Source organism: Pelophylax lessonae (assembly GCF_965119305.1).
Source record: "Pelophylax lessonae genome assembly, chromosome: 11".
Lineage (NCBI taxonomy): Eukaryota > Metazoa > Chordata > Amphibia > Anura > Ranidae > Pelophylax > Pelophylax lessonae.
The window spans coordinates 135,708,309-135,731,908 of record NC_138778.1 but is presented as its reverse complement, the minus strand read 5'-3'; the positions used below and the strand labels follow the sequence as shown (position 1 = coordinate 135,731,908).

The 23,600-nt window shown below is 43.7% G+C and overlaps 3 protein-coding genes across 5 annotated transcripts in view; 2 read left to right on the top strand and 1 right to left on the bottom strand.

Moving 5' to 3' along the window:
- The window catches only part of MYO15B (myosin XVB), a 764,404-nt gene that overhangs the window by 394,613 nt on the left and 346,191 nt on the right, over nucleotides 1-23,600 (top strand). The window lies entirely within an intron of this gene.
- RECQL5 (RecQ like helicase 5) overlaps nucleotides 1-23,600 on the bottom strand; it is a 276,003-nt gene that overhangs the window by 149,381 nt on the left and 103,022 nt on the right. The gene's annotated exons all lie outside the window — the stretch shown is intronic.
- Nucleotides 7,581-23,600, top strand: part of SMIM5 (small integral membrane protein 5) — a 39,030-nt gene continuing 23,010 nt past the window's right edge. The window contains exon 1 of the mRNA XM_082273015.1: nucleotides 7,581-7,707. The gene's annotated coding sequence lies outside the window, so the exon portion shown is untranslated. The remainder of the gene's footprint in view (nucleotides 7,708-23,600) is intronic.

Genomic DNA, 23,600 nt, shown 5'->3' with positions numbered 1-23,600 from the left:
CTGCACGCAGAGGTGATAGCCACCAAAAAGGCCATCTTCTGAGACAATGTAAGCAGAGGAATCTCCCAAAGATTTTCAAAAGGAGGCTTCTAGAGGACCGAGAGCACCAATTTGAGGTCCCAAGGTGGTAACAGAGACCACACAGGAGAAGCCAAGTGCCAAAATCCCTGAAGAAAAGTACGCACCTGGGAGTGTATGGCCAAGGCAGTTGAAAGAAGACCGCTAAGGCCGATACCTTGCTCTTGATAGTACTCAAGGCCAGTTTCTGCTCATCCCCCCCGTTGAAGGAAGGTCAAGATCTGAGCCACCGAACAAGAACTAGGATGAACCCTAAAAGATTCACACCACGCAATGTACATCTTCCACTTACGATCTTTCTAGCTTTTAACACTGTTGGAATCACCGGCTCAGACAAACCTCTATCCATCAGCACCTGGCGTTTAACAGCCAAGCCGTCAAAGCCAGCGACTGTAAAGCAGGATGGAAGATTCGTCCTTGGGACAGCAGATTCTGCCCGAGAGGAAGTTTCGAAGGAACGTCAGCGACCAGCCGCACCAGATCAGCGCACCAAGCCCGGCGAGGCTACTCCGGGACCACTAAAATGACAAGAATACCTTCTGCCTAGATCCTGCAGAGAAGCCTTGGCAGAAACTTGAGAGGGAGGGAGGGAAGGTGTAAAGCAGATGATACTGACCCCACGGGGCCACTAGCGCGTCTGTGGTGACTGCCAGAGGATCCCGTGACCGAGCCACACACCTCTGCATCTTTCTGTTGAGCCTGGATGCCAACAGATCTACCTCAGGGATGCCCCCCCAGGGACACAACTGATGAAAAATCTCCGGATGAAGGGACCACTACCCTTGGTCCAACGCGTGCCGACTGAGATAATCCTCCTGCCAATTTTCAACCCCTGGAATGTGTACGGCAGAGAGGGCCAGAATGAACCAATGAAGAATGTCAGCTACCTCCAGAGCTGCCAATACAATTCTTGTGCCACCCTGGTGATTGACATAAGCCACGGCCGTGGCATTGTCCAATAAGATTCACACCAGACACCCATTAAGGCGATTTGTCCAATGATGCAGGCACAGCCTGATCGCTTGGAGTTCCAGGACACTGACTGGGAATCTGGACTATTCCAGTGTCCAAACTCCCTGAGCGGAGTTTCGACGCAGGACACCACCCACCCAGACAGACTGGCATCCATGGTAACAACTGTCCAATACAGGGGGTGAAAAGATTTGCCCTTGCGAAGAGCTGAAGAGCGAAGCCACCAGATCAGAGACCCTTTTTTTCCGGCTCAGCTGTATTATATTGTTCAGAGACTTCGGACATTTGTCCCATTTGGCCAAAACTGTGCAAACGGGACCGATTCGAAGGTAGAAACCATCAGGCCCAGCACCCTCATGCAAGTCCGGAGGGACAACCAGGAGATGAAGCATGCAACTTCTGGAGCTTGTCCATAGGAAGGAACCCTCTGGCTGGAGCAGAGTCCAGAGTAAGACCCAGATAGTCCAGTTTTATGGAAGGAACCAGAGCAGACTTATGATGATTTAGAAGCCGGCCGAACTCCCTCAGAGTCTGTATAGTGATGTCCACATTGTCCATCAGACCAGTAGGAGACTCTACTTGAAAGAGAAGGTCATCCTGGTAGCCCAGCACTGCGATCTCTCGCTGACGTAACAATGCCAGCATCAGGGCCATTACCTTTGTGAAGACCCGAGGAGCAGAGGCGAGACCAAAGGGTAGTGCCACAAACTGATAATGCTCCTCTCCCACGGCAAAGGGGAGGAATCATTGGTGACAGACACATATTGGAATGTGTAAGTAACTTCCTTGATGTGGATAGAGGCAAAGAAATCCCCCTAATGCAGGGATGCCTCCACCATGCGAATAGACTCCATCCTAAATTTCTGTACCCGCACAAAGCAATTCAGAGCCTTGAGATCCAGAATTGGACGCACCCTGCCTTCTTTCTCCGGGACCGTGAACAGGTTTGAATAAAACCACATTCAAAAGTTGGAACCAAAGCAATCCCCCCTTGAAGCAACAGGTCTTGCACTGCCCCAAAGAGGGCTTGGAATCTGTCCAGGGACATATGCACGTTGGAAGGAAAGAATGAAACTCAATCTTGTAGCTGGACCGTATCACTTCGTGGAACCACTTATCTTGCACCAGGGAAGTTCATGGGTCCGGAAAACAGCAAAGACATCCCCCTACCCCAGGCACCGGTGAGGGCGCACCTTCATGCAGAAGGAACCTTGTCTGCGGGTCTGGAGAAACCCGCTTTGGACTTACCAGACAAAGGTCGCTTGTATTCTCCCAAAGAAGTCTTGAAAGGCTTTGAACCCTTGTCAGCTGACCTTGAGGGACGAAAAAACTTCCTGTGAGCCGAAAAGGACAGGCCACATCTGCGACCAGGTCCCTTACCCTTAACTAGCCTGCAGAAGAAAGGTGCTCCCCCCCCCCCCCTTTGAGACTCTTAAGGATGTCATCCAGGGTAGCTCCAAACAGGCTGTCCCCTAGAAAAGGAAGATCAGTTAAGGCTTTTTTAGAGGTCTGATCCACAGACCAACATTTGAGCCACAAAACACGCTTAAGGACCACTGCCGAAACAGACAGTCTAGAAAGCAGGGGAGGAGCATCCAAAGAGGCATCACAGATAAACTGCAGCCCCTGGACTAAGGTCCGCCAACTCAGCAAAGGCAGGGGGAAGCTGCTCACCCTCCAGGTCACAGCATAAAACCTTAGACCACTCTGTCAGAGTTTGTGACACCAGTGCAATAGTGACCGGTCTGAAGTGGAATCATGGTTGCCTTATTCAACCTGGAAACCAGGAGATCCACCACCAGTGGAACAGTCCACATTGCCGGGAGCCGACAATACATTACAGCCGCGAGCAAGTTTAAATTACATTTTTTACCTTTAGAAATGTCAGCATTGCTGCAGCAAGCTACAGACATCGCACAAATGCGCTACTTTACAGGCACATTAAGAGGGGCCCCCCCAGGCACGATGTTTAAAGGAATTTTTCATTTTTATTGTTTCACTTTAAGCATTATTAAAATCACTGCTCCTGTAAAGACTATGGTTTTAAAAAATATTTTTTTTTGCACTGATTCATGTCCCCCAGGGCAGTACCCAGGTCCCTATACACTTTTTTGGGCCAATAACTTGCATTTAAGCCTTTAAAATTAGGACTTTTGATTTTTCATATTCGTGTCCCATAGACTAATGGAGTTTGCAGGTTCGCTAGAACATTTCCCCTTGTTCGAGATGTTCTAGTGCCAACCGAAACAGGGGTGTGTTCGGCTCATCACTACCTATGACCCATAGTCGCTCCTGTGATGTGTGCAAACCTGGTGGCCAACTAAAAGAAATGTCTGACCTCTGTGATTGCCAACAAGAGTTTTGCCACCAAGTACTAAGTCATGTTTTGTGAAGGGGTCAAATACTTATTTCACTCAATAAAATGCAAATCAATTTAGAACTTTTTTGAAATTAGTTTTTCAGATGAACATTCTACCTAGAATTCTATACTTATTCTGTACCTTACTGATAATGATTAACATGTCTGATTTGCGCATTTTTCAGCAGAAGGTCCTGAAATTCATTTTGGGTGAACAAGAGACCTAGAGTGAACAGGCATACGCTATTTACCCCTAACTGATGGGAGGTCTGATGGTCCCGGATTTGACTAAATATTATTATGCGGCACAACTGGCACAATTGATCTGCTTCTATTCTAAGTGGGTTAACCCGTTATGGATACAGTTGGAATCCTCCCACCTCCTCTCTACTCCAGTTAGTCACCTGATGTGGCTGAAAGCTACAGACAGACTGGGTATACTATGCCCAACACTGTCATTTTCTTTGGGACTATGGGACAGATTGGCCAAAAGACACAGATTTAAATCTCCCCATGTCCCAATGGCCCCTTTGCTGGGCAATCCGATGTTCCCTCCGGGTCTTCGTCCCTCCATGTTTGAGTGGTGGACAAAGTTTTTCTCCGGCTCGCAGATTTATGCACAGAGGAATGCAATCTGGAAGCACAATACAGGAAAAATACCTCCTCCCCACAGGGGAGCCATTTAGATAATCCCCAAATTACGCATTTTCTGAACACTTTCAAACGCACAAGCGACTTAACTGCCTCAATCCCAATGGAATATTTGTGTGGCACAGTGGATAAACATACTGGCCACATATCTACGATATACAATATACTATATGAAGTGTCCACTAAACTGCTTGACATGGTACAATGGCAACAGGACTTGGGAGAAGAGTTGGAAGCAGCAGAACAGAATGGGGGAAATTGGCCCAACTCAATTCCAAATCTTATATTAATACCTCCCTGAATGAGGCAAACTATAACGTTTTCTTGAGATGGTATCTAGTTCCAGTCAGATTGGCGCTGTCCAGGGAACCCCCTCCAGGTGCTTTCGAGGTTGCGGCCAGGAGGGAACGGTCCTCCATACCTGGTGGCCGTGCAGCAAATTAAGGCCGTTTTGGATTCACACATACAATTTTATAGATTCCCTCACTCAGGTCAATCTAACAGTCTACACAGCAGGCTCTCTTGGGGAGGCCAGTGGAGGGGATTCCAGGATATGTGAGATGCCTAATCGCATTTATTTTCACATCACCCAAGATATCCATCGCCCGATCCTGGAAGTCAGCCATGGTCCCTTTCAATCTCCTAAAGGCAAAATTGACATGGATCATGATTAATGAAACAATGGCGGCTATCCTTTGGGACAAGCTGGCCTACTTTGAGAAAATATGGAATCACTGGAAGAAGTACTTGTCAGAATCCACCTGATCTGGATAAGGAGACACCGGCCCCCGGTGTAGAAGGGCCACCAGTCTGGTACTTAGACACTAACACTTTCTTCTCAAGCCCCCCCCCCACGTTTTTTCCTCTCTCTTTCTTTTTATTTCTCTATATTACACCCCCCCCCCCCAAAAGACACTCTTGGTCCTGAGGGATCTAGCCACTTAAAACTTTGAAGGGCTAGAAAGTCTATATACATGAACAGGATACAAGTAAGAATATGTTTGTTTAAGAGATTCCTCAGTATGTATTACATATAGCTATTCTCCTGCTTTTTTTTTGTGTTGTTTATTTAGCAGTTCCCCCTGTTGGGAGTGACATTCAGGTATATTGTCTACTGTTTGGCCATTAGGTCATCAGAGACCCAACTACTTTACTAGTGAATCGGTGGGCACACAGAGGTCCGTGAGTAGTTAGGCTGATTAACTTTGCCTTCTTTCTGATTTTTTTCATCTTTAATTATCTTTTATGTACCTAGTTCTTTGTAATATGATGGACCAAAGAATGGTTTCTGTACTGTAATACACTTTTAGGATGTTGAAAATCCAAATAAAAACCATTGAAAGAGAGAAATTAGTTTTTCTGGATTTTTTTGTTGTTATTCTGTAGCTCACTGTTAAAATAAACCTACCATTAAAATTATAGACTTATCTATTTGTCAGTGTGAAAACACACAAAAATCAGCAGGGGATCGAATACTCTTTTCCCCTCACTGTAGGTGGATGCAGCAGCGGCCCAATGCTACCTCTGACCCTTGGCACCTCTAAGCCCCGGTTCACACTTACGCGATGCGGGAAGGCTGCGAATCCGCAGCCTGTTCCCGCATCGCAAACGCACCCCCGGGAGTTCACACTGCCATATGCGATACGCTGAGGTTGTCAATGTAATCTTAAACGACACCCCCAGTTTAATCGCATATCGCAGTGCGTTCTTGCAGTTCGCACAGGATCGGATCGCACAAGTGTGAACTGCTGTGCGATCCGATCCTGATGCGGCTGCAAAAAAGGGTCCTGTGCGTGTTTGCTGCGGGTGCGGTGCGAGTTTAGCCATACAAAGTGTATGGCTAAACTCGCACCGCACAGCCAATCGCATGTAATGAAGGAGCAGTGCGCTCCGACATTACATGCGAACGCCGCAGCCGCACAAATGTGAACCGGCTCTTTGACTGAGAAATCGGGTTAGCTAACACAGCCGATCGCTTGGTTCTCAAAGCAGTGACTACCATGTTGCTCACTGGAGCACTGGGCTGTGGAGGAAGCGGGATCGGCCGGCTCAGGCTCTTAGCGGCTCGCTGAAAGGTGCCGATGCAGGCATGTGGGCAGATCCCAATTAAATTGTTGTGATCTTGCCTGAGCCTGGACCGGCTCTGTGACGTTAGCTGAAGGAACTGCACTCTTGTAATCCACAGGAGAAGTACAGCCAATCAAGCTTTAGCTGTACCTCTCCTTTAAAGTGTTACTAAACCCGCAACAGTAAAATCAGGCTGTATATGCAGTCAAGCATGCTGGTTATACTCATTGTGGATCCTAAGGGGTTAATCCTTTGGATTGCATAAAAAGGCTGTTTGATCCTGTCTTTTCTGATCCTCCCCTACTTCCACTGCCCCCAGTCCATCTCCTGATAACACAGAGCCTTTGGAGTTACTCTGCACATGCTCAGTTTGGTGTGTATTCCTAAAAAGTTTTTTTATTTTCTTGGGAGGGTGCATATGATCAGCACAGGACCAATCAGCACTGTCCAGAGATACAGAGAGTCAGGGATCCTGCAGGCTCATAGGACAGTCAGAGGAGAATGAAAACTCCTACAAGCTTTACCCAGACACTGATAGTCATAAGACTGCTATATACTGCTGATGTGAAAAGGTAATTAGCAGTTTATATTTAGTAAAACTATTGCATTTCCATGCTCTGTATACTGTGAGAGACCAGATATAGTGAATGCAGGCTCCTGGATTTAGTAACACGGTAACTACAGATCCACATACTACAAAGGCACTGGAGAAGACTGGGTAAAGCATCATTTAATATTGCGGGAGATGTCTAGGCTGTTCCTGGGAAGTAGCTGCCATCTATAAGGCCACAAAGATTTCTTTCACAGCTTGACCTCAAAGAAATGGAACTCTGGGTGTCGGCTTGCAGACTGAAGAAAAGCGTCTTTCAGAGGCAATGTGTCATACGCTACACAAGAAGCTTCTGTATACCAGCAACAGGCACTGGAACAGATGTGCCATTAACCTGATGCTTTTAGATGGCAAAAGAGGGTCATTTACATTTGTGTGCATCTATTCTGTTAATTACACAAAACCTGCTCATGGGTAGAAGTCTCTGGTCTCTCCAATTACATTAAACCTTGGGAACAGAATGCAAAACAGACAAAAAGGAGGGGGTAAGCACAGATCTGCTGTTTTTCCAAACTACAGCAAACTTTTGATGACATTTCTGTGGGTGACACCTTTGTTTCTCCAGTTTTTATACAACGTGCCTCTGTGACTTTGTTATGCCAGGCACGAATCATGCAAAATAGGCACTTTTGCTGAACTGTGAGAGCCAGCCTCACTGCACAGAAACTGGATGAATGACAAATACAACGTGCACAATGACAGTTCCCCAGCAAGAAGAAACGTGACATTCACAACAGTCACACTATCAGTCAGTCCCAGCTGTTATCCACTACCACCCTCTGGTGTCAAAGCACACCCTCCGACAAACCTCCAATCCTCCCCTTTCTTTAGAAGGGTAATTTAATACCTCCCATCTCTTAGGCAACAGAATTAGGCAGGCACTGCTAAGAGTAGAGCAAGCTGTCAGGGAGCACCAAGCAACTACTGGCTGTATGGGGTGACAGGGGACAGAGCAGTACTGGAGTGCAGGGTAAGCCTCTCCGTGTGCAGCTTTTACATCTTATATGCACTTTTATTTGCTTTGACAAACTGTCACTTCACTGACTTGCAGGAATCACTAATTTTTCTGTTTAGAATACATCATGCATGGACCAGGGCTAAACAAAGTAAAGTTAATGACTTGCAACCTCCTTGGGTTGCAATCTGCATACTTGGAAGGCACAAAATCATAAAAACAACACAGAAACTATATTTTATCCCATTGTCTGTAAGTCATCATGAATTTTCTTATTTGCCTGGAGTCCCAACAGCGCACAATCACAGGAAGGGTGAAAGCTCCAGGCTTGCAGAACATGGGAATAGTAGTATGTTTACAGATCTCTTGGCTGTGTGTAGCCCCGGCATTCATTCCTGCCGAGTATGGTCAATGTAAGTCATGTACATGCCAACAGATCCTGCCAAATACTAGCGTTCTTATTTTCTAAGTGCTGGAGCTCAGAGCTATGAATATTCTGTCCTCGGGTTGTTAATTAGGGTGGATAAAAATCGATGATTTTCTTTTTTTTAATCAGATTTTGTTTTTTATTTAAATCTGACTTATTTTTATTTTATCTAAATTCAATTTTTTCTTATTTAAATCCGATTTTTTTTATTTAAAATAGATTTTTTTTTATTTAAATCAGATTTTTTTCTATGTTTAAAATCAGCTTTTTTAGATTTTTATCAAATTTGTTTTAATAAAATGCTTTTGGAGTAGAATTCTACCGAAAGATAGTTTTCCATTTAAGACACATTAATATTTTAGTTTATTCCGCATGAAATGGAGCATGGTTATGTCATATATTTATATATATTATGCATCTATATATATTCTGTAATTTACATTTTTGGTAAACTCCCTCAATAAATCAAAGCTCTGTAAGTTGAGATAACATTCACTGCATTGATGCATTCACACAGTTTCACACTTACTATAAGCAAGAATGAGTCCTTACATTTAAAGAGCACCTGTCATTTCAGATCCATAATGGCAGCGCTGTTTTGCGGGCATCCAGTCACCTGCTGCCGCCACGTTCCTCACCTTGTTGTGTCCCTGCCGCATCACCAGCCGTCACATTAAAGTGAATGCAACTGTCGGTGAGTCAACAGCGGGTCAGAGGAGGAGCTGCTGCAGGACAGAGAGGACCGTTGCTCTTTAAAAATTATGATTTAAATCACGTTGAGTTAAATCAAGCCTTTTTACTATTGATTTAATTTGACTTGATTTAAATTAAATCCACACTGTTTGCAAAAGCGCTGCGCAAATGCTTGGGGGCGATATAAATTCTGTATTTCAATAATAATAATAGTATAATCTCTTAGATTGTAAGCTCTAACGAGCAGGGTCCTCCAGACTTGTATAAAGTACTCGAAATTTCTACTTGAGTAAAAGTACAAGTGCTCGATCAAAAAATTACTTGAGTAGAAGTGGAAGTGCTCGCAGAAAAAGTTACTTAAGTAGAAGTACTAAAGTATTCAACATTTTTTTTACTTAAGTATTGCAAGTAGTTTTTTCAAAAAATTTGCTACTTAAGTACTAAAAGTAAAAAGTACCAGTAGTTTTGAAAAAAAATTTCTACTCAAGTACTGAAAGTAGAAGTACAAGTACTGTGTTATGTAGTTATTAAAGAAATAAGTCAAAAGTTTGAACATCATATTGTTTTTATTATTTCAAATGATTTATTCAAATGATTAACCTGTGTTTGTTAGTAGTTTCTTGATGCACTTTAAGCGCTGTAGCACCATTTATTTGTTTGTTTCATATTTTCTTTTTATTGGAAAGATTTAGTATAGCAGCTTTTATTATACACAGCCTTTATTTTCGTATGCGCTGATTTACAAATTACATTATACACACTTTTTTGAGCTTTATGCAACCTGCCATCTACTGTTCTGGCAGTGGTATTTTTTTTAAAAGTAACGAGTAACTATGCAGCACAAAAAAAAAATACTTGAGTAGAAGTATCGAAATCATCGAAAAAATGTAGTGAAGTAAAAGTAGAAGTAGGAGAAAAAAATTCTACTCTAGGAAAGTACAGATACCGCATTTCGGTACTTAAGTACAGTACTTAAGTAGTTCTACTTCGTTACTATACATCTCTGGGGTCCTCTAATTCCTCTTGTACCAAATTGGATTAAAACTGTATTGCCTGCCTTCATTTTGTAAAGATAAATCCTGTATAATAATAATAATTGCAAATACTGATTTCGATTCCTCTACAATTTGTATCATTTGCTCTTTTGACAAAAAGTTTGAAGTCAATGGAATTGAACACTTTGCTAGGACTTTCAGGTAGTGATTGCTCAGTGAGTGCAATAAAGATCTGGGCAAACAAAAGCATGTACATGACTTAGTGCAGTCTGTGACCGTCCCATGCAACCTATGGTAGAGGACAGTTGTATATGAACAATGCCATGCACTAGATCTGTTCAGTAAGCTATTAACTAGCAACAGGTGCAGACAGGAAGACTGCTGCTATTCATCACTACCCAATAAAAGTAAAACAGAACGCAGCTTACATTAATGGGGAACCAAAAACATTGATAACAGAAAATGCCAAATCAAATTAAAGGGAATATTAGTATACAAAATTGTATTTCTGTTCAATCGCACCATTTTGCCAACGATTCCAAATTGTGGCATATCCCGGACAGGAGTGAGATGCCATTACTTCCTAATGGCATCCCAATTGCTCTGTGGTTTGGCAGCGATTACCGCTCTGCAAATCGCAACGCTGTCATTTAAAAGAAGCTCCTCCTACTCCTTTTTGAGCTACAAGCGCCGGGCATTTGGATTTGCCATGATTGCGGCACGATAAATCGCACAGAACAATTGGGGTGCTATTGAGAAACCCGCCATTCAAATTGCCCAGGTGTGAACGGAGACTTAAAGGGTCAGTCCACCTGCAAGTGATATTTTATTTTAAAGTGGAGCCCAGTGGTCATCTGGCTGCCTATATTTTGGATGCTTCCCACTATAATTCCTTGCTCTGTTCATATACACATCCAAGCTGCCTCACTGATGCAAGTTCTTAATTATATATATATATATATATATATATATATATATATATATAAAAATGTGATAAGACAGCCAGCTATAAGAAACCCCCTTATAATGGTCTCAGTAGGTGTGCAGACTTAGCAGTACTGCAGCATAGATCTCCTAAAAGAGAATGAAACTGTCAAATGGTTTTGATTCTTCAGCATCTACCAGAAGCCATAATATTAATTTTTGGTGAAGTGACCTCTTAAATATCTAAACCGTGAACATTAACAGTTAGCTTATAGCCCAACTCCAGGTTTCTATCCCTTTTTCCATAGATTTTCAGGTGGGTCCCATAATATCACTGGTTCTCTTCCTCCAGCAGAGAGTAGCCAAGTCATTACGTGGCACTGCTCTGGGCAGCATTTTCTTATGAGCCCAAGGCGGCTTGATGACATATCCCCAAGGGGGCGGGTCCATGACGCCCTAGCCTAGGCTCACAGGAAATAGGCTAAATGATAAAAAGGATCATTCAACCCCAAAGAAGAGTGGCACTTGAATTCAGAGCAGTGAGTCTGCAGAGGACAGCACTAGAGACGAGGTCAGTATTGCAATGGAAAATGCTTTTTTTAATTTAATCATTACTGAGCGACTAATTTTTTTTAAACTTAAGTTGGGTTTTAGGCTGAGCTATAAACCAATACAAACAAAAAGTGAAACAAAGTATATGATAAATATTGAGTATTCAGGAGTCTCCTTTTTATTTTTTCTTCTTTTGGGTGGAAGGCAGGATTTTATACTCCACCATCTCTCTACTATTGCTCGCAATATCAGTAGAGAGCTTTTTCTTCATCCCCACATCAATCATGAGCGGACCTTGCCATTTTCTTTTTTATAGAGAGTGTTTTTTTTCTATATAGTTACGATGAATTAAAAAGGAGTTTGGCAACATTATAATTTAATAGCATAATGATGGTTTCACCCTAGCAGATTCTGTGAAGAAATGATAAAAATCAACTTTATTTTGAAGCGATTCTAAAAATTTGCACGCGTTAAAAAAAGAAAAAAAAAAAACCCAATGGTTTTACACTGAGCAGCCTTAATCCTCTTCTTCTTGGGCCCCCTACTGGGACTCCTGGCTCCTCCCCCTTGACCAGTTCCCCCAATAGTAAGCCTTGCTATGGGGCGCTGGTTCATGCTCGCTCCCGAGCCCAGCATCTCTGCATCCATAAGACCGATAGAGCTGCAGCTCAGCCCTGCCCCCCACTCCCTGATGAGAAAGAGACCTGGGACTCCCATTCACACCGATAAGGGGCTCAGGTGATTATAAGGAAAGGGGGGGGGGGGGAAGCAGCACACAACAGGTTAGATATAAAAAAAAACTTCAGCCTTTACAACCACTTTAAAGTGGAGTTCCACTCAAATGCGGAAGCTCCTCTTATCTGTCTCCTCCCCCTCTGGCACCACATTTGGCACCTTTTTGGTGGGGGGGGGGGGGGGGAGCAGGTACAGGTTTTTGACAGGTACCCATCCCTACATCCATCAGACCTTGCCACAGCGAGGTCCATCAGAAGTTCGGCCTCCCTCCTCCTTCCCCACTGCCTGGCCATTCAGAAAGCGCAGCACACTTCGCACATGTGCAGTAGGGAATTGGCTGTGAAGCCGTAAAGCTTCACTACTGGTTTCCCTCACAGGCTATGGCAGCAGCAGCACCCAAGAGCCAATGGAAACATTCCAGGACAGGTAAGTGCCCTAATACTAAAAGTCAGCAGCTACAGTATTGTAACTGCTTACTTAATTTTTCTGTAGGGGGGCTGGAGCACAGCTTTAAGTAAAGTTGTCCTTTAAAGGTTTTCCCTATTCCCTGAGTGGCAGCCACCTACAAGATACTTATCCCCAGTCTCTCTTCCTGGGATTTTAGTGGAGTGTCCTTGTTTGGCACCGCACAGCCTTTGCAGATGCCTAATATCTGTCAAAGACATTATGTGCATTAGGTAAAGTGATATTTTACCAGAAACTTGTACCAAAAGACTTTAAAGGCTACCACTGAAAATGCTAGTTGCCTGGCTCTCCTGTTTTTTTTTTTTTTTTTTACATTTCTGTAGCACTAATCTAAAACAATTCTCAAGATCAGTTCTGAATTTGTAATCTGCATAACTCAGTAACTCAAACTCTGGTAAAGACAGACAGCCAGCAAACCAGTATTCTACGCAAATTGAAGCACCTGTTTGTTTTTCCTTTAAGAGTGCAGTAAATGAAAGCTATCTCTAGCAAATCCAAGGAGCTTCATTAATTGTAGTTGTGCAAGTTTTTTATTTTGGTTACTAACTAATGCCACCCATTAATGTCCTTAGCTGGATGCTGCAATCCTATTCATTATATTGGAGGAAAGCTTGGGAGTAGCAATCTCCCTGCCCTGCCTTCGGGTCATCACAGCATCAAACAAATGCAATGTGACGAAGGCAACACACAAAGGCAAGGAGGAAACCACAAGCCCAAGGAAAGTAGAAAATAACATCACAAAATGGGACACACTGTGACAGATGATGTTCAGGAAACAGAAATAACAAATGAACAAAATATTCAATTTGGAATTGTTACGGTAGAAGAAAGCAGAGTACAGAGCCTAACTAAATAAAAATAGAAGAAAAATATGGCAAACCTAAAGCTACTTATAAAATGTGTGGTGGAGGGGAGAAAGGTCTGAATATTACATAGGCATAGCTGGAAATACACAGTACATGGACAGTTAGTAATTGGGAATGTGGACCATTTCCTCCTTTTATTAGTACTGCACACAAATGCCAATTGTATTTAAAAACCATCAAAGCAAAAAATACTGGAGCACTGGGCTGTGGAGAGGGCTAGAGTGGCTAGAGCTCGGAGGCTGAGCCGAGTGCCGATGCAGGAATGTGGGTGGATCTGGACCACGTAGTCGCAATCTTTCCCCAGCCTGGACCACCTCTGTGGCTTCAGCCCGCTGTCTGCTGAAAATGGGTCACAGGAGCGCAGAATGAACTGCACTCCTGTGATCCACAGGAGAGGTATAGCCAAATGAGCTTTGGCTGTACTACTTCTTTAAAGTCATCTAAAACGACATATCCATTTTGACTACCCTGTCCACAGGGTAACAATGGTGCTGTGATTTTAGGGCCTCATTTACTCGTTCACGCGTGTCTGTCCGCATGGGATGCAGGCAGGCAGTCCCATGTATGTCAATTTGGGATGTAGCAGCTGCTCCCAAATTGTTATCTGAGTGGAAGCAGGTGCATATCCCCGAACACAGACAGTGTGAGTTTGGGCTTATTTATATTCCAACCTCACACGTTCCTGGATGAAAAGCTCCTCTGTAGTGGGTGCTGCAGCGATCACCAGCTGAACACTGGATATATCACAGATAAATATACATGTGCGCCAGCATGCATCTTGAATTGCAATCCAAAACTTTTATTGCAGAAAAGATCACATCAGGATAAGTGCAAAGTTTCGGTGCCACATAGGACCCTTTCATCACATGTCTGACGAAGGGGTCCCGCTTGCACTTATCCTGATGTGATCTTTCTGCAACTAAAGTTTTAGACTGCAATTCAAGATCCTTGGTGAACATGTTTATTTAAGTGTGAGTTTGGGGACACACACAAGGATGTAAAATTGGGAACAGAAGCTGTGTCTGTTCCAGTTAACACTAATGGGATTGCCCGCAAAGTGGATGCATGGAACTTGTGTGTGGACAAACACGAGCCTTAACCACTTTACCACCAGAGGATTTTGCTGTCTTACCTCCAGGCCACTTTTTGCGATTCGGCACTGTGCAACTTTAACTGACAATTGCGCGGTCATGCAATGCCGTACCCAAACTAAATTTACGTCTTTTTTCCCCCACAAACAGAGCTTTCTTTTGGTGGTATTTGATCACCTCTGCGCTTTTTATTTTTTGCGATATTAATAAAAAAAATTTTGAAAAAATAACAATATTTTTCTACTTTGACAGTTAAAAAATGTCCAATATATCCAATTTTTGTCATATATTTAGGCCAAAATGTATTTAGCTACATGTCTTTGACAAATAAATTCTCAATGAGCGTATTTTTAACCGCTTTAAGACCGGAAGATTTTACCCCATTCCTGACCAGGCCATATTTTGTGATTCGACAAAATGCGTTACTTAGACAATTGCGCGGTCGTGCGACGCTGTACCCAAATTAAATTGATGTCCTTTTTTTCCCACAAATAGAGTTTTCTTTTGGTGGTATTTGATCACCTGTGCGATTTTTACTTTTTGCGCTATAAACAAAAAAAGAGCGACAATTTTGAAAAAAATAACAATATTTTTCATATTTTTTTTTTATATGAAATTCTCCCCCCCCCCCCCAAAAAAAAATGTAAAAATCAAAATTTAACATTTTAGGCCAATTTGTTTTCTGCTACATATTTTCGATTAAAAAAAAAAAAAAAAAAAAAAATCGCAATAAGCTTATTTTGATTGGTTTGCACAAAAGTTATAGCAGCTACTAACTACAGGAAATTTATGTCATTTTTATTGTTTTTTTTTTTTTTAACTAGTAATGGCGGCGATCTGCGATTTTTTTTTGCGGGACTGAGACATTGCGGCGGACAGATCGGACCCTTGACTGACATTTTTGGGGGTACCAGTGACATTACTACAGTAATCAGTGCTATAAATATGCACTGTTACTGTAAAAATGACACTGGCAGGGAAGGGGTTAACTTTTATTGGTGATCAAGGGGTTAATGTATGCCTGGTGCTAACATGTGTGGGGGGAGGGGACTGAGTGACACAGGCACAGATCGCAGGTTCAGCTATGCTGAATCCTGCAATCTGTCCCTGCCTATCACTTAGGAGATCCGCTCGCTTTGTTTACACAAGCGGGCGGATTTACACGCTCAATCCCCGACGATCGAGGAAGAGCGGCGGTGATCACTGCCTCTCTTCCCCTGGCCCGACTCCCGCTGTGACTGAAAACATCGGGAGCGAGCCATCGGCGGCGCGCGCGCGCCGCCCACAAGCGGAGGAGTCCAGCGACATAGGTCTACGTCGCTGGACGATATCGAGCCACTTTGCCGCAGTACGGTCAACGTGACCGGTCGGCAAGTGGTTAAAGCGTAGCTCCACCCAAAAAGAGAAGTTCCGCTATAAGACCTCTTCCCAGTCTCCTCTTTGGGCAATGGAGCTTTTGGGGGGGGGGGGGGTAGGGATTTTGACAGGTACCCGCTCCCACTTCTGCTTCTGTCGCCTTAGGTGATCAGAAGTAGTTCTTTCCCCCTCTCTCCCAAAGTCTTCTGGGACACATGACAAGTCCCAGAAGACTTTGGGTCAGTCACCGTGCACAGCGCCGCTCATGCAAGTGAAGTAAGCACCTGGGTGTAAAGAACGTAACTGGGGTGAGCACACCGCTGGATCGTGGGACAGGTGTGTGACTGTTTATTAAAAGTTAGCAGCTACACTTTTTGTAGCTGCTGACTTTAAAAAAAAAAAATGCACTGTCACTGTACTGACACTGGCAGGGAAGGGGTTAACACCAGGAGCAATAAAAGGGTTAAATGTGTTCCCTAGGAGTGATTTCTAACTGTGGGGGAGGTGCTTTGACTAAAGGAAAACATAGATCCAAGTTTGTGCTAAGCAGAAACATGAGATCTCCATTTTCCTCTCTGGCAGAGCGGCAATCTGCCTTGTTTACATAGGCAGATGGCCGTTTTGCCTATCTACGTACGATTGCCAGGTTCCTGAAGGACATCGCGTCTATCAGACCGGCTAAATGGCTCTGGCTGTGTCCAATCACAGTGGTAACGAGGCTCCAGTAGCACACGTGCATGCGCCCCCAGAGCCGAGGAAGATAATTACATACAGGTATATGATTTTGCACTTATGGGCTGCCCTGCTGCAGTATATGTACGTAGGGCAGTCCATAAGCAGGTAAAGTTAGGTTGGTTTTTTTCACTTGGTTTTACAGCAACTTTTATTAAAAAAAGCCTTGAGTTGGGCTTTAACCAAATGTAAAATCTCAGCCATGTAAAGAGTGCATTGTTCTCTATCAGTCAGACCAGATTGGTAGTCTTGGATTGAGCAAGCCACAATCAAGTGGAGTCTGCATAAGTAATGAGTAACTGATACTACTGCAGCATACATGCATCATCAACTGAATAGAAAAATGTTCTTTTGAAAAGAATACCACGCATGCATAAGAAGATATACATAAAGAAAAATACTTTCATATCTTAAGAAAAATAGGAAAATTTAGTTTTTGTTTAAAACCTAAAATTTGTAGAAATCTTAACGGAGGCTGATTGCACACCAAAAAAACAGCAGAGAATACTCCAGAGACCCATGACTCTTGACCCTAATAGTAGGCTATTGCTTCTGGCCAAAGTTCAAGAATGGGCAACACTTTGTTAAAATCCCAGAAAGAGTTATTTAGCCAAAGTAGACATAAGCTTACCCCAAGGACTAGCTGATAAATAAACCAAAGCTTTCTGGTACCTTTTGCACAAAATAGATCCTTCTATTTGTGTCAGTCATAAAAATACACACGAACAATTCACATCTATCATACAATGTGCTATCTGACACAGGCGTCTAAATGGAAACCCTATACCCTAGTCACCCCACTACCCTAGTCCAGTATATAATGCACAATACATTGCTGGCTTGCACATCTTAACGCGTTTGATATCATTTTTTTTTTTTTTAGTACTGTGTTTCCAGAACTAACATAGAACTCGCATAGTACTTAGTCCTTTACATGTAGATCTCTAAACATCAGTACTACAAGAACAGAGGCATGGAGATAAATAAAGCCATCTTCTGTCATTTCAGACCACCCCAAGCAGTGATTCCCGGTCATTTTGTCATACCTGGAAAGTCTTAACATACAATATCTCACAAAAGTGAGTACACCCCTCACATTTTTGTAAATATTTTATTCTATCTTTTCATGTGACAACACTGAAGAAATGATACTTTGCTACAATGTAAAGCAGTGTGTACAGCTTGTATAACAGTGTATATTTGCTGTCCCCTCAAAATAAATCAACACACAGCCATTAATGTCTAAACCACTGGCACCAAACGTGAGTACACCCCTAAGGGAATGATGAAATTCCCTTAGGGGTGAAGGGGCAAAGATGACCTAGGCCAGTGATGGCGAACCTATGGCACGCGTGCCACAGCTGGCATGCAGAGCCCTCTTTTTGGGCACACGAGCCAAGTTGCCAGATCGCTACCCAGGTCACACAACCTCTAGCCGAGTCGCCTGATTGGTGCGCTGAGCCAGACGTGAGTGGTTTGAAAACCCTGGAGTGTGCTGTCCGGTGATCGCAGGTAAAGGGAGATCCTCCGGCATGTCCTCCAGCCGGAAGCTTGGCTACAGCTGATCCCAATCACTGCACTCAGCTGGCGGAAATTAACAGCTCTATATAACGGGCGAGCGGGGAGGAAGAGGCAGTGCCGTGCTCAGTGGAGAGTGTGCGCTGGTAATGGCACTACCGTACAGGTAGATTTACCATGTAGGTGACTTAAGTTCTATAAATCGATGCTGGACGGGTCGCTGTAGTCTAAGCAGTGCTGGGTGTCACTGCTGCCCCTGGAGGATGGGGGTTACAGGGGGCTCAGAGCAAGGTGCACAGGTGAGAAGGGAGGGGGCGCTGCCAGGGAGGGCGGAGACTCCAAGAGGGGCCATTACTGGAGGGGACCGTGTGTGATCTCCTCCTGGGAATCGAATATATGGTGGGGTGAGCGAAGGCCCCCCCCCTTCCTGCTGGACGCAGTACCAGGACTTCTGACACGCCGCTCTGTACACCTGTTGCAGTTCGGGCACTCAGGCTCAAAAAGGTTCACCATCACTGACCTAGGTTATAAGAAGATTGCCAACACCCTGAAATTGAGCTGCAAAACAAAGGCAAAGACCATACAGCAGTTTAACAGGACAGGTTCCACTCAGAACAGGCCTCGTCATGGTTGACTAAAGAAGTTGAGTGCACGTGCTCAGCGCCATATCCAGAGGTTGTCTTTGGGAAATAGACGTATGAGTGCTGCCAGCATTGCTGCAGAGGTTGAAGGCGTGGGGGGTCAGCCTGTCAGTAATCAGACCATTTGCCGCACACAGCATCAAATTGCACTGCATCAAAAGATGATGCACAAGAAAGCCTGCAAACTGTTTGCTGAAGACAAGCAGACTAAGGACATGGATTACTGGAATCATGTCCTGTGGTATGATGAGACCAAGATAAACTTATTTGGTTCAGATGGTGTCAAGCATGGAGTACAAAGACAAGCGTTTCTTACCTACAGTCAAGCATGATGGTGGGAGTATCATGGTCTGGGGCTACATGAGTGCTGCCAGCACTGGGGAGCTACAGTTAATTGAGGGAACCATGAATGCCAACATGTACTGTGACATACTGAAGCAGAGCATGATCTCCTCCCTTCGGAGACTGGGCCACAGGGCAGTATTCCTACATCATAATGACCCCAAACACATCTAAAAGATGACCACTGCCTTGCTAAAGAAGCTGAGGGTAAAGGTGATGGACTGGCCAAGCATGCCTCCAGACCTAAACCCTAATGAGCATCTGTGGGGCATCCTCAAAACGGAAGGTGGAGGAGGGCAAGGTCTCTAACATCCACCAGCTCCGTGACGTTGTCATAGAGGAGTGGAAGAGGACTCCAGTGGAAACCTGTGAAACTCTATAGTGAATTTCATGCCCAAGAGGGATAAGGCAGTGCTGGAATATAATGGTGGCCACACAAAATATTGACACTTTGGGCCCAATTTTGAATTTTTTTCTTAGGGGTGTACTCACTGTTGTGGTCAGCAGTTTAGACATTAATGGCTGAGTGTTGAGTTAGTTTGAGGGGACAGCAAATTTACACGGTTATACAAGCTGTACACTCACTACTTTACATTGTAGCAAAGTGTCATTTCTTCAGTGTTATCACATGAAAAGATATAATAAAATATTTACACAAATGTGAGGGGTGTACTCACTTTTGTGAGATACTGTAGAATAGGTAAAACTTTTTTTCCCCATTTTGGATAGAACAAGGGAGGGTTATAAGTTTAACCCCTGTCAGATTTTTTTTTTTTCCATCTGTGCCCCATTGCAGAGATTTCCCTTCACTTCCTGTCCCATAGCCAAACAGGAAGTAAGAGAAAATCCCTGCAAATCAAGAGAATCCCTTGGGGACCCCTAGGTCCCCATTAGAAGATTTCCCCTCTAATACTTTTTTGAGTACAACCCAAAATTTGGGATTTTCTTTTATCTACACTTTCAATCAAAATGGTAAACTGCACTCTATTGAAAGCTAAAAAAAAAAAAAAAAAAAGAAAATGTTGCCTTTATACTTTAAGATAAGTATCAAAGGCAAGGATATGTGCGTCTACCAGAACACGTAAAAATATCAACTGATTTTTTTCAAATTGGTGGCCCCAAGCCAGATAATTGTGGGCCAGATGTAACAACTGCTATTTGTTATGCTGCTTGCAGAAGAATAGCTTTTTTCACCAAATAGTTTAACCATGCATGTCTGTGTGCACATAGGGACAAATAAAATCAGCTGCCAAGTAGAGATGAGCTCGTCCTCTGAACTCATCCCTAGCAAAACTCTTAACTTGCTCTTTTTTTTTTTTTTTTTACCTCCAATAGGAGTTCTTTGGGTCAGATCATTCCAGCTATGCAGCTTACTAAACAAAGAGATGGGGTGTGGGAATGACCGGTCCCACAGCCCAGTGAAGTATAAAAAGAGAGCAAGTTCAAAGTTCGGATGAAGCCCAAGCTCCTCTCTACTGCCAAGATTAATCAGTTAAGGGTGTCTGTTAATTCCGACATATAATCAGAATAGCAGGACAAGAGGACAATCTTCCAGAGTTTATAAAGAATAAGGAACAAAACCATAAAAAATGAAAATGCACGCATGTACGAGGTGGTATCAAAAAGGTTCCCGACGAGTTTTTAACACGCCAACAGATGGCAGCACAAAGCTGCATGCACAGTTGCAGGGAGCACGACCTTCATAAGTCAGTGTTTCAAAAGACATTGCCTGTGTACATCGGGAACTGTGCAACTGGTGCTATTCTGTCCACGTGTGTTACCACTTTTGCTTTTTATTATGGACAGCAAGTTAGAACAAAAGGCAAACACGAAATTCAGCGTAAAATGGGCAACTCTGCCAGAGACGTTTGACATGGTTTGGCAGGTTTACAGCGATACTGCAACGAGTTGTTCGAGGCGACCCCAGGCTGCTGACCTAAGAGCAGAAGGAACACTGCATCGAAGTTTGCCAAGACTTGGAAGCAATGTGGTGCATGTTCAAATCACATGCAAGGATTACCTGGACTGTTCCATATGACATTGACAATTACAGCAATGTTGTGGATTGTTCTCAGACAATCATCATGCACAAGTTGCTGAATGGTTTCGTCATTTTCGGAGGTTGAGTTTGTTGAAGGTCCTCCTGATCTCTCCTAGTCTAGTGATGTTCTTCCGCTCTTGAAGCACGTGTGCCACTCAAACAATTCAAACAATTCATTGCAGCATCGTTGTAAACTTGTCGAATCATGTCAAACGGCGGATTTGCCTGGTTTTACACAGAAGTTCACGTTTCCTCTTTGCGCTAACTTGCTGTCTATGATGAAATAGCAAATGTGGTAACCGACTTATGAAGGTCGGTGCTCCCTGTGACTATGCGTGCAGCCTTGTGCTGCTATCTGTTGGTGTGTTACAAAACTAGTCCCAAAACTTTTTGCTACCACCTTGTAGTTGAAAAAAAATTCTGCACTGGTTAAAGAACCAACTGTCACTGGGTGTATACTGCTAACATTGTTCTATACATGAAAATTAGGGACCTTCAGATGTGCTCACCCAAGCCCATAAAGTGCTTTCCAAACCTAGGTTCCCCAAACCCTGTGGTACATGAATATGCAAATCATTTTTCCTAGAAAATTTAGGATTTGCCCCTCTAGTAAGTTCACAATATCCTTTTATTTGAATGATGGCCTAAATATAAAAAGGGAGAGAGCCTTCTGTGATTTGGGGCTCTCTGGGTACTGAAGTGTATTGGCTAGTATTATTCCCCACTAATAAAACCAATGCTGGCCTGCTCATGGGTCCCTACCCCATACTCCACTGCTATGATCTAGTTAGCAGAAAATTTATGGAGGTTTTGCAGATAATTTGTCCAGAGGAGGCCAGATCCTGCCTATATGAATGACTTAACATTTTGTTTTAAAAAAAAAAAAAGGCGCTTCTAAGTGCAGTATTACGTTATTGCGGATTATAAACTTGTCTTTTACATCTTTCTAGTAACCTTTCTTCAATACTGATGATACTGCACTAATGGCGCTTTTGTGCTTTTCCACTGCTGGTACCGCATGGTACGGTGTAGGAACGGTTCGGTACAGTACGGCGGCGCTTTTCCACTGCATGGAACCGAACGGTACGGCTCTTAAAAACAGTACCTACTCGATTGTGGTTCCAAGAGGTACCATACCCGGTACCATATCCCACAATCCTTTGCATGCAGTCACTACTAGCCACTGATTGGTCAGAGAATCCCACCCACCCCGTTGTTATCCCACCCACTTAACTTTAGTACTACTTTAGGGGAAAAGCAAACCATACCGTACCGTACCGAACCGTTCCAACACCGTACCATGAGGTACCAGCAGTGGAAAAGCAAACCGGGCCAAGCAGGGCCGAGCCGGTACTTGCAGTGGAAAAGTGCCATTAGAAGCACCTTCTTTGTCTTTCTATAATTACCCAGAGGTTGTTTCTCCCTTCAGTGCTGCTGAGTGTGCACACCAGGCCCCCTCTAGCTGTTGGTTGATATTCCTTACTGGTGGCCAGGCACATCAGGACACTCAAAGTCTCCTTACTAGAAGCGCCCTATTTTTCTATTTATTACATTGTAAAGTGTTGGAAGATCTTTCAAGTTTTTATTCTTTTGTGGACTGAATGAAATAAATCAATTCCCCCATGCAAGCTAAACCGAGTGGATAGAGGAATCTACACTTCAGGCTTCTACAGCACCCTCAGTAGGATGCAGTCACTGTTTGCCCGAAAATTTTCAATTTTGGGGCTCTTTTGATTTCTAAATCAACAGGGCCACCCACAGGTAGAATTTCGAGAAGTATATGGCTAACTTTAGATATATTTTCCCAATAAATATCCAGCTTTTGATGAAAGCCCAGGTTGCTTGTATATTAATTACATAATTGGCTGGTGACAGATCTTGTGCTTCGACCTAAAGCAATACTAAAGTCTTTTTTTTTCTTCTTTAAAATGATCAAACAAGTTATACTTACCTGCTCTGTGTAGTAGTTTTGCACAGAGCAGTCTGGATCCCCCGCGTCATGGGTCTCTCGCCGACGCTCCTGGCCCCTCCCTCCTGTCGTGTGCCTCCCACAGCAAGCAGCTTGCTATGAGGATACCTGAATCGATCCGAAACGCTGTGTCCATTCAGACATGGAGCCGCAATTCAGCCCCTGCCCCGTCTCTCTCCTCATTGGTTGACTTTGACAGCAGCAGGAGCCAATTACGCTAATGTTGTCTCAGCCAATCAGGAGAGAGAGTCCCAGATGGCCAAGGCACTTGTGCACATTGCTGGATCGAGATGGGGCTCAAGTAAGTATTGGGGGGCTGCTGCACAATTAAGGTATTTTTTTTTCTTAGAATGCATTAAGATAAAAAAAAAAAACCTTCTGTCTTTACAACCACTTTAACCACTTCCTTACCGAGTCATGTAAAATGACGTCGGCAAAGTGGTTGTCTAGATCCGGGCCGCCGTCATATGACGTCGGCCCGTTCTAGCTGCTACTGCGCGCCCCCGGCGGCGCGCAGCGGCGCGATCAGGGATGAGGCTCGTCCCTCGGACATAGCCCATC